Here is a 9,598-nt window from a genome sequence, read left to right as displayed (position 1 = left end):
TGGGGAGCGAAAGGAGAAACAGAAAGAAGAATTAATTCACGAGAGGAGGGAGGGCGCGCTCTTACAGTGATGGGCGCGCGCGCCCACCACTCGCAGGTGGTACCCCTGCCCTGCCCTTGGGGGCTACAAGGGTGCTGGGAGAGGACTTTTTACAAGGGTCTGTAGTGACAGGACAAGGGGGAATGGGTATAAATTGAAAACAGGGAGGTTTAGATTAGATATCAGGAAGAAGTTCTTCACAGGGAGGGTGCTGAGGCACTGGGACAGGTTGCCCAGAGAAGCTGTGGATGCCCCATCCCTGGAAGTGTCCAAGGCCAGGCTGGATGAGGCTTGGAGCAACCTGGTCTAGTGGAAGGTGTCCCTGCCCATGGCAGGGGGGGTGGAACTGGGTGGGCTTTAAGGTCCCTTCCAACCCAAACCATTCTCTGATTCTATGATTCTAAAACTGACCCTCCTGCCACCTCCGCGTTGGCAGTCCTTTGCCCACGTGTGGGCTCGTGCTCGTCTACTACGTGCTCGTGGACGGTTACAGGGAAGGTCGGAGGAACGGGCACGGATGTAACGTGCAAGGCAGCGAGCGCGCAGCCTGGGGAGCTTGGGCATTGCTCAGCTTGCCGGGCTGGGGATCCCATCAGAAGCCATCTGCTTGAAAACAGTGCGTTACCCTGGGCCGGGAAAGGGGAAGGCATGTTCCGGGCTCAGAATGTGAACTTTCTGGCTTGTCCGTCCGTATCCATTGGGGTGAGCAGCATTTTGTGCCTCAACCTGCTGGTGGAACGTTTGGGGGTGCAGCAACACAAAGAGTATGCCCCCTCTGAATACGAACAGCGTTACTGCAATTAGCAGACTAGGTTCTAGTCCTACTCAGCATCTGCACAAACCTTATGGGCTGTACGTTTTGGCCAAATCCTTCGCGACTTCCAACGATGTAAAAATCAGACTAGGACCTTGTCCATCATTTCGGGCATAAATAACAAGCAAAGTCGTTAAACGCGTTCAGCCTTTCACTGCAAGCCCTTGGCACCGGCTCCCGCGCAGCTTCCCACGCTCCCCGCGTCAGGCGGCGCCTTCCCAGCCCTCCTTGGATTTTCTTCATCCCTCTCCTCACGCTTTCCCGGTGGGCCCTGGGCGGGCGGACTGCCGCCCAGCAGCCTTGCCTCCTGCCGCGGTCACATCTCCAAGCGAGCTGGGGCTGCGCTGCCACATCGCACAACCCCCCTGCGCAACACTTCGCTTCTTGCGCGCCCGCCGCTTCCGGTCGAGCCTTCGGTAACAAAACCGGTCGCTGAAGGTCAAAGGAAACAGGCGTACAGGCTGGTGTTCGGTGTTTCCGGAGTTGCTTTTCTCAACTGCGTCGCAGGGTGCTGGCTCACGTGCGGCAGCCTTCTGAGCTCTGCAGGGATCGCTGGGGAGGCTGCAGGAGGTTGGGCAGCGGTCTGTGAGATCGCCGCGCCGGTGCGCGTGTCGCGGCTGCCCGGGCTGCACGTCACCCGCGGTTGTTCCCCGCCAGCCTAAAGCCGCATCCGTCTGCAGCACGCAGCGATCCTACGGCCTTATGCGGCTGCTGAAGGAAAAGCAGCAGCTAAAGAGCTTAAATAAAGAGCACCTCTCCTATGACGAAAGGCTGCGAGAGTTGGGCTTGTTCAGCCTGGAGAAGAGGACGCTCCGAGGAGACCTCATTGCAGCTTTCCAGTACCTGAAGGGGCTACAAGGAAGCTGGGGGGGACTTTTTACAAGAGCCTGTAGTGATAGGACAAGGGGTAATGGGTATAAATTGAAATCAGGGAGGTTTAGATTAGATATCAGGAAGAAATTCTTCCTGGAGAGGGTGGGGAGGCACTGGGACAGGTTGCCCAGAGAAGCTGTGGATGCTCCATCCCTGGAAGTGTCCAAGGCCAGGCTGGATGAGGCTTGGAGCAACCTGGTCTAGTGGAAGGTGTCCCTGCCCATGGCAGGGGGGGTGGAACGAGATGATCTGTGAGATGAATCGTTCTGTGATTCTGTGATCTTTAAGGTCCCTTCCAACCATAACCATTCTATGATCCTATGAACATGCAGTTAATTAAGCAGGTGTGTGTAACCTGGGAAATTTGCAGGCTCCCTTGGAGGAAGGCGTGCTTTTCAGCCCCAAGCAAGCGTACAGTGTAGGGCAGTTTCAAACGGAGTGGGCAAGGGGGGAAGAAGCAATTACGGTTTCTGGGTGCACTTGGTCTGGAAGCTTCTAGCTGCTGTCAGTTTGCAGTTTCACATGGGTGACGACTTTGCGGCGCATTAAATCCGTAAGTGGCACAAAGCTGGTTCTGTGCGTTGACTTTGATACACAGAGGAACACAGAAGCGTCTAAGCTGGTTCTGGTGCAGCAGGTCTTGTTAAGGGAGGCACAGCAAAACATGGGAGATACTAGTCAGGGGACAGATGGAGAAGTGTGTGTGTATGGTACTGATTTTACATTCTTCCGTCAGCACTAACACACGAGTTCTCTGCACTCCCTGCACATGCTCAAAGATGACGAGATAACAGCAAACAGAATAACCCAAAAGGGAGCAACCCTGAGCATTCATTTGTGATTGGAACACCGTGAGCACTGGGTTCGGGCTTGATTGGCTTGAAAGGGCCGAGCACAGAAAGAAGGGAATAAAGGCAGAAGGCACACGCTCTGTGTCAGTTCGGACTTACCCGCCAGCTGGCAGGTGGACTGACAGTCCAGCCATCGGTGGGGACGCCCCTGATGCCAGCTGCCAAGGAAGGCACACTTGGACCCAGCGTGGCTCAGGCGCTGAGGAGATTCCTGGGGAAACTAATAACCATAGAATCATAGAATCATAGAATCACTAGGTTGGAAGAGACCTTAGAGATCATGCAGTCCAACCGTATCTGTCCGCCACTAAACCATATCTCTCAGCACCCTCTAACGGAGGGATAACTCATAGGACATGGGTGAGAGCAATCAATTGTGTGCACCCATCTTATTTGAAATAAGGCCTTAAAGTGTCGATTGATTGTAAACATCTATCGAGCTGCGGTAATGAACTAAGTAAACTTGTTACTTTTGTTGACTTGGCATACATTTCTTGAGTGATTGCTTGGTTAGTGTCAGAACCCCAAAGAAACCCCAGATGCTCCTCTGTTGGTGTGTCGCACGTACACTGAGCTAGAAAAGAGTAGGTTACAAGAATTCAAAGATAGCTTGCAATACTTACGCTTGTTGCGTTATAAAATATAACGGTGCATGGTAAGGAGAAAGCAATGTTCAGTTAATGTGATTTGCATATTTTTTTCTTGCACTGAGCGATGCTACCCTTGAAGTCCACAGCAGAGTGCAGACCTTGGTCAGCCTAACCGTACCCTGTCAGTGTGACTTGTCTGTGACAGGCCATGAAGGGTGTCAGCCTGCCACCTGAATTACACCCTGTGCAGTCTTCATTCTCAGCTTCAGTCAGCTGTCCCAGTAGCCCTGCTTTCCCTCTCTCCGCAGCAGTATAGAGCAAAACAAATCCCGTGCTGTCCTGTGCATCCGTTCAGAAGAGATGAAGTTTTTCCTCGTCCTTTACCCATCGCTGCAGACCACAGTAGATTAGCATGGCCAGCATGCGAAGAGCCCCAGACTACTCCTCTGTGCCTTTTCAAATGCAAGCAGTGCTGTTACACTCATCCCCTGCCCTAAAACCTGGTGACATTTAAAGGGAAACTATCTGAGCTGTTATGTAGCAGGCAGGCAAATGAGACAGCCCCTCCAGTGCCCTTTCCCAGGGTTGGGAAGGGGCTCTGTGCCTGCAGCTCCTGCAGATTTCTGAGCTGCTCTGCTCCCTGTCCACCAGCAGATGTCAGCACTTCTCTGAGACTGCAGGCTGTAGGACTGGCATTTAGACAAATTCTTCTTATTTTTAAATTATTTTCTAGTAAGGTTATGGTTTCTTCTCCTGTGCTTCTGCACATTGCTTTCTGTTATTCAGTGATTTCATTTATGTGGGATGTGCTGTCCTTTTTAGATCACAAATGTAGATTTTAAAAAAGACTATATAGCACTTTTTTGTATAGACATCTCTTCTGATTCAGTGTATCCCTGTCCTTACTGATCATAGCCTGTCAGCCTGCTTTCAGTTCATAGGAAGTTAGTAAAATTCATTTTAATTCAGTGGTTAAGTACCTTTCCAGATGCAAAATTATTTTATAATACCCAGACAGATGTTACCAGCTTCCTTCATTTCGTTCTTTCCTTGCCTTACCTTTAAAAGCAACTAAGATTGCTGAACAGATGTATGTTTAGGCACTCAGGTTTTCTATTTCTTTGCATCCTGTTGGCGAGTGAGCGTACCCTAATGTGTGCATGTTAACACCACCAGAAAGGATGGGTAATTCCTGGTTTTTCCTTAAAACACAGCAGCATTTTACTAGACGTAGAAATTGTAGTATTTTGTGACCTGCTGCTGTAAAGTGCCATATGAAAATAACACCAATAACAGTAATTACATGTGGCATTTACCTAATTGATTCTGCTGTACTTTTACTATTTTTTAAGTTTTAACCAATTTTCTAATAACTCTTTACACTGTAATTGTAAAAAGAAAAAAAAAAAAAGAACAAAAAACCCAAATATATTAACTTACTTTGGTAGTTACTTTCTTGAGCAAATTTTAGAGCTGTCATTAATTTAAAACATAATCTACTTCCTTGGCTCTGTTTCATTGACTTTTGTTACGTAACATTAGAAAGGCCTTTTTTTTTTAATGTACTTTTTTCCAACTTTGTCTTTCCTTTGCAAGCTTTCTGGCTTGGCTGCCTCCCACTTCTCCATCCCACTTCTCCAGCCGTTTCAGAGGAAGTTCACATTGGACATTAGGAAAAGTTTCTTTACTGGGAGGGTGGTCAGTCACTGGAACAGGCTCCAGAGGGAAGTGATCACGGCACTTCAGGGAGCGTCTGGACAACACTCTTAGTTGTACGGCTTCGTTTTAGGTGAGGAGTTAGCTCAGCTTTGTGATCCTTATGGGTCCCTTCCAACTTGAGATATTCTATGATTCTGTGATCTCCACTCGGTGCCTTCTTTTACCATAGTTTTGAGCAATTCTTTAAGAGAGGTTGTTGTCCAAGTTTTGAGTGTTGTATTCTCTTTTGTGTGCAATCCTTTGCACCTGAATTTATTGCTTCATCTCACCACTCTTCTTGCACATCACTTAATCTTTACATTTCATGGCTTACTCCTTTAGCCTACCCCACTGGTGGCTTTATGGTGCTTTTGCTTTCGCAGGTGTTGAAAAGGGTGGAGAAGCATGCAGAACATACCTGAGAACATACCTGAGAGTCGTGTCCATCTAAGGTTAACACAAATTTGAGACCATTCTCAAGTGCTCCAGCCTCACAGTTACCTTGGGTGCTGTCTGTATGTGAACAGACACTGGCTAAAACCGAGTTCCTGATCCTCTAACAGAGCAGAGCCTGAGCACATTACTGTCCCAGCATCAGTCCAGGCTCTCACTTGTACACTTAAGTGAGCTCTAGAGCTGACTTACTTTTGCAGTGTAGACACTGCCTTTCTTTATAAGAATATGCCATAGATCTTGGAAGTACACTTGTAGTTTTTGTATGTGCTATATTTGCATTTGTGCTACGCAGCACAGGAGTCCTAGAATCAACACACTAACAGGAAAGAACACTAAACCACAAAAATGAGATAACACTATGAAAAGGCTTAACATTAAGAAATCATGGAAGTAATAAACAGGAAAGACCACAAGGACGACTGCGAGTAGGACCGTCAGCAGGATTACAAAGCAAACAACCAAGGTAACTTATCAAACCAATGATGTCAATACAACCCAGTAGCTTCCGCCAAGCCACGGAGACCATGCCACGTATACCAGGAAACTACCCAAATTAGGAAAAGTTCAAAGTTTAACCCGAGAAAGACTCACAAGACGACCCCCCGCCCCTGATGAAGACACAGGAACTCCCATCAGAAGACTCCCCAAAATAGAAGACTCCACCTATACTCCACCTATATATGAATATGCATGTAAAGATGATGTAACCTATGCTCAAACTTGTATAAAAGGGCTGCATTTATTGTTAATCGTTGGAACCCTTTGTCCAGGGCGGCCTGGAGGGTTCCCCAACGCGTTGTTAATAAATACCTCCTGCTTACAGACTTGAAAATTTGGTCTCTGAGCAGTTACTATCTAGCCTTTTGGGGCAAATTCGGCATCACACTTGTACACTTAAGTGAGGTCTAGAGCTGACTTACTTTTGCAGTGTAGACACTGCCTTTCTTTATAAGAATATGCCATAGATCTTGGAAGTACACTTGTAGTTTTTGTATGTGCTATATTTGCATTTGTGCTACGCAGCACAGGAGTCCTAGAATCACGAATCATAGAACGGTTTGGGTTGGAAGGAATGTTGAATGATCATCTAGTCCAACCCTCCTGCCCTGCTGGGATGTCTTTCACAAGGTCAGGTTACTCAAAGCCCTGGCCAACCTGACTTTGAACACTTCCACTGGTGGGACATCCCTAGCTGCTTTGTGTAACCCATTCCAGCGTATCACTACCCTCATCATAAAAGATTAATCTAAATCTACCCTCTTGCAATCTAAAACCTTGTTGATGATTAACAGGCATAATGAATATCTAAGTACATTTGTCTCTTCAGCAAATGCCAAATGTCAGCATTCCTCTCTTTGCTCAGTTTGTTGATAAACACGTTAAAAAGCAAGAGCCCACTGATTCTTTACTGTCTACAGACTTTGAAGCATAATTGGTGCTTGGTTACTGTGCAAACAGCTAGACTGTACATCTGAAAGAGAGGAAAGACTGGAAAGCTTAAGAGTCCCCCCTGCTTAGGGAGAGCAGCCAAATCCTTAGGAATTGTGGCTCTCCCACTCTCTTAGTTCTTAACAAGTGATCTACCACAGTGACTGTCCTGTGCCTTTTATCCTGTTCCTCTCAGATACTGCACAATTCCATACTTTTTACTCAAGGAGATCCTCACAGGCTTTACAGGGACCTTAAAGACTCACCCCAAAGTGACCGAGCACTTGGCACACAAAATCTGTTCCCTTATTCACCCTTAGAGCACACCCAGGTCATTTTTCTTGCAGAGATATTCTTCCTAAGTGGACCAAGAGGTATTCCTTCCCTTGTACCACATCCCTTTTGCCTGGGTGTGATGGCTTCTGGACAGCAGATGTTGGAATCATAAGTCTGCATTTAATGAAGCCCCAATACCTTCCCATCACATTTTTGTCCCTTTTCCAGAGACAGAAGAAAGGCTAGGCGAGAACTGGTCATCTGGCAGGATTTATAAATGTATGCTTTAATACCTACTCTCAATATGCTCAGCTCTGCGGGGAATGGGAAGTGGCTGGAGGTGAGGTAGACGGGGCAGGAAGGAAGGCAAGGAATCAAACTTGTTCGAGACACTCTAATGGAGAATTTGCACTACAGGGGAGGCAGCTGGGAGCCGATCTTCCCTTTCCCTTTGTGTGTGCCGACATCTAGTAGTTGTTTCCTCCTAACTGACGTGGCAGAGATACAGTGTGCAGCTTCCTGGAATTCTTGTGAGACATGGGTGTTCTCTATCCCTGCTGTCTCTTCTCCCTTCTCTCTCTAGAAAGAGTTCACCTGAAGTTGTGTCTGCTTTAGGTCTGAATAGTAAACTTACTTCCTTCTCTCCACACTGAAATGGTTAATACAATGGAAATGGAGAAATCGTGATGACACAGAAATTAGGAATTCTGTTACATGGTGAAAGTTGCATTCAGTTAAGAGAGAGTTAAAATCTAAGACAGCCACACCTTGTTCTCAATAACTGCCAGGGAGCACCTATCCTTTTATGAGTTCAGAGTCTAGGATGTTAGCTTTCAAATCCTGTGATAAGAAGGGTGATGGCTAAGAAGGAAGCGTTGTTTTTTACTGGATTTACCTCAAACCTAGACCTGTAGAGTAGACCTCAGGTAGAACACAAGTTGCTAAAACTATCCGTTTGATTTTCCTCTCCCATGCACCACGGTCAGAGTGTCAGTATAGGTACATTAGTATCAAATCCACAGAAGCCACCAGAAAAAAAAAAAGAAAAAGAAAAAGAAAGTGTATTTTCCAAAGCTATGTTACTGCTTTGTGGCATGATTCCTGTTAAAACATCCTAAACCACTTAAAACTCATATTTGCCTTTAAATGTATGGCTTATTCAAACCCAGGGAAACACAGCTGGAATTCAGACTAAGCCAACGAACAAGCACGAAGTTACTGGGCAATGTGGTTTTTATCCTGTGTTAATCAGCAGCTTTGACTCATAGATCTTATGTAAAACAACGGTGGAGTTTCCTGAGAATCTGGGTGGAAAACAGGAGCTTTCAGGCATGTCCAGAGGAGAACCGATGGGAACGATACTGTCATTCTTGATGAGGTTGCTGTTTCTGAGCACCCTGGGGCTTGTGACAAATCCAGATCAAGGATGCTGCTTCTCCAGGTTTTCTCCGTTTTCCTGTGTTTACATGCCGAGGATTTGCTTTCAGGGTAGGCAAATATGAAGGCCAGGGAACACCACTCCAATGTTGGCATGGGATGCTGCCGGGGAAATGGCCAAGCCCGCCCCAGAGCAGTGGGTGTGCTCCAAGTCAGCCTAGTGAATCCCGAATGACAGGAACTGGGTGGGACTCAAAACCTTCCTGTTTGCACAGCCAGAGCAGCCCCAGCTCAGCAGAAGATAATTTTTCTGGAGAGCTAAACCAGCCTTTCAACCTGAGGGAGCCTAAATATAGCATGTGCCACCCATAGACCTCAAAAGGCTTGGCAGTCAAGGTCAGTACCGCTCTCCTTACTTTGTAGATGGGAAAACAGCTGAAACAAAGCTACAGAAAAGGGAAATTATTTCCTTGAGGTAACACGGAAGATCAGATCAGGGAATTAGGGCATGAATCTCCTGTGCCCAGACCTGCTCTCCTAGGTACCGGGACTCAAACTGACAGTTATTCTAGGGGAGCTGGTTGTCCCCAAAATTTCTGGTAACTCTCCTCCCCCTCTCAGCACCTCCTAATAGGGCTGACAAGGCTGACAAGGGCTTGTCATGCCTAAATGGAGTTAGAAAGTATAGGGGAGCTGGTTGTCCCCAAAATTTCTGGTAACTCTCCTCCCCCTCTCAGCACCTCCTAATACTAAGCACGGGCTTGTCATGCCTAAATGGAGGTAGAAAGTACAACTTTGGAATACCATCTTGCAGCAAATGTGTGTAGCTCTGAATGTATCCAGTTAGGAGCTAAAATGTGAACTGCATGCTTGAATTATGTGTTGTGCTGGTAAGGTTTTTTAATTTTCTGTCTATTTCCATTCAACCACCTCTACCAGTCAAGTTCCTAGTAGACTTCCTGGACCCTCTGGTCCCCACCCTCTCCAAATTAGTTGTAATAAAAAAGCAAATGCCTTTATTTTGCTGTTCTCTTCCATGATGCATAGTAGAATTTGTTGAAACAGTCACTTTCTTTTCCTCCATCATCTTGATATACTTGTCATTTCTGTTTAAATGGTAAATAGTGTGGTAACAAAGCCAAACAAGCAAACAAAAAAAATCACAAATCCCGGAGAAAGTTGTGTCCACAAAGCTG

The sequence above is a fragment of the Eurypyga helias genome, unplaced genomic scaffold, assembly GCF_000690775.1.
Source record: "Eurypyga helias isolate BGI_N326 unplaced genomic scaffold, ASM69077v1 scaffold21730, whole genome shotgun sequence".
Taxonomy (NCBI): domain Eukaryota; kingdom Metazoa; phylum Chordata; class Aves; order Eurypygiformes; family Eurypygidae; genus Eurypyga; species Eurypyga helias.
The sequence above is the reverse complement of the archived record's forward strand: the minus strand, read 5'-3'. Positions refer to the sequence as shown.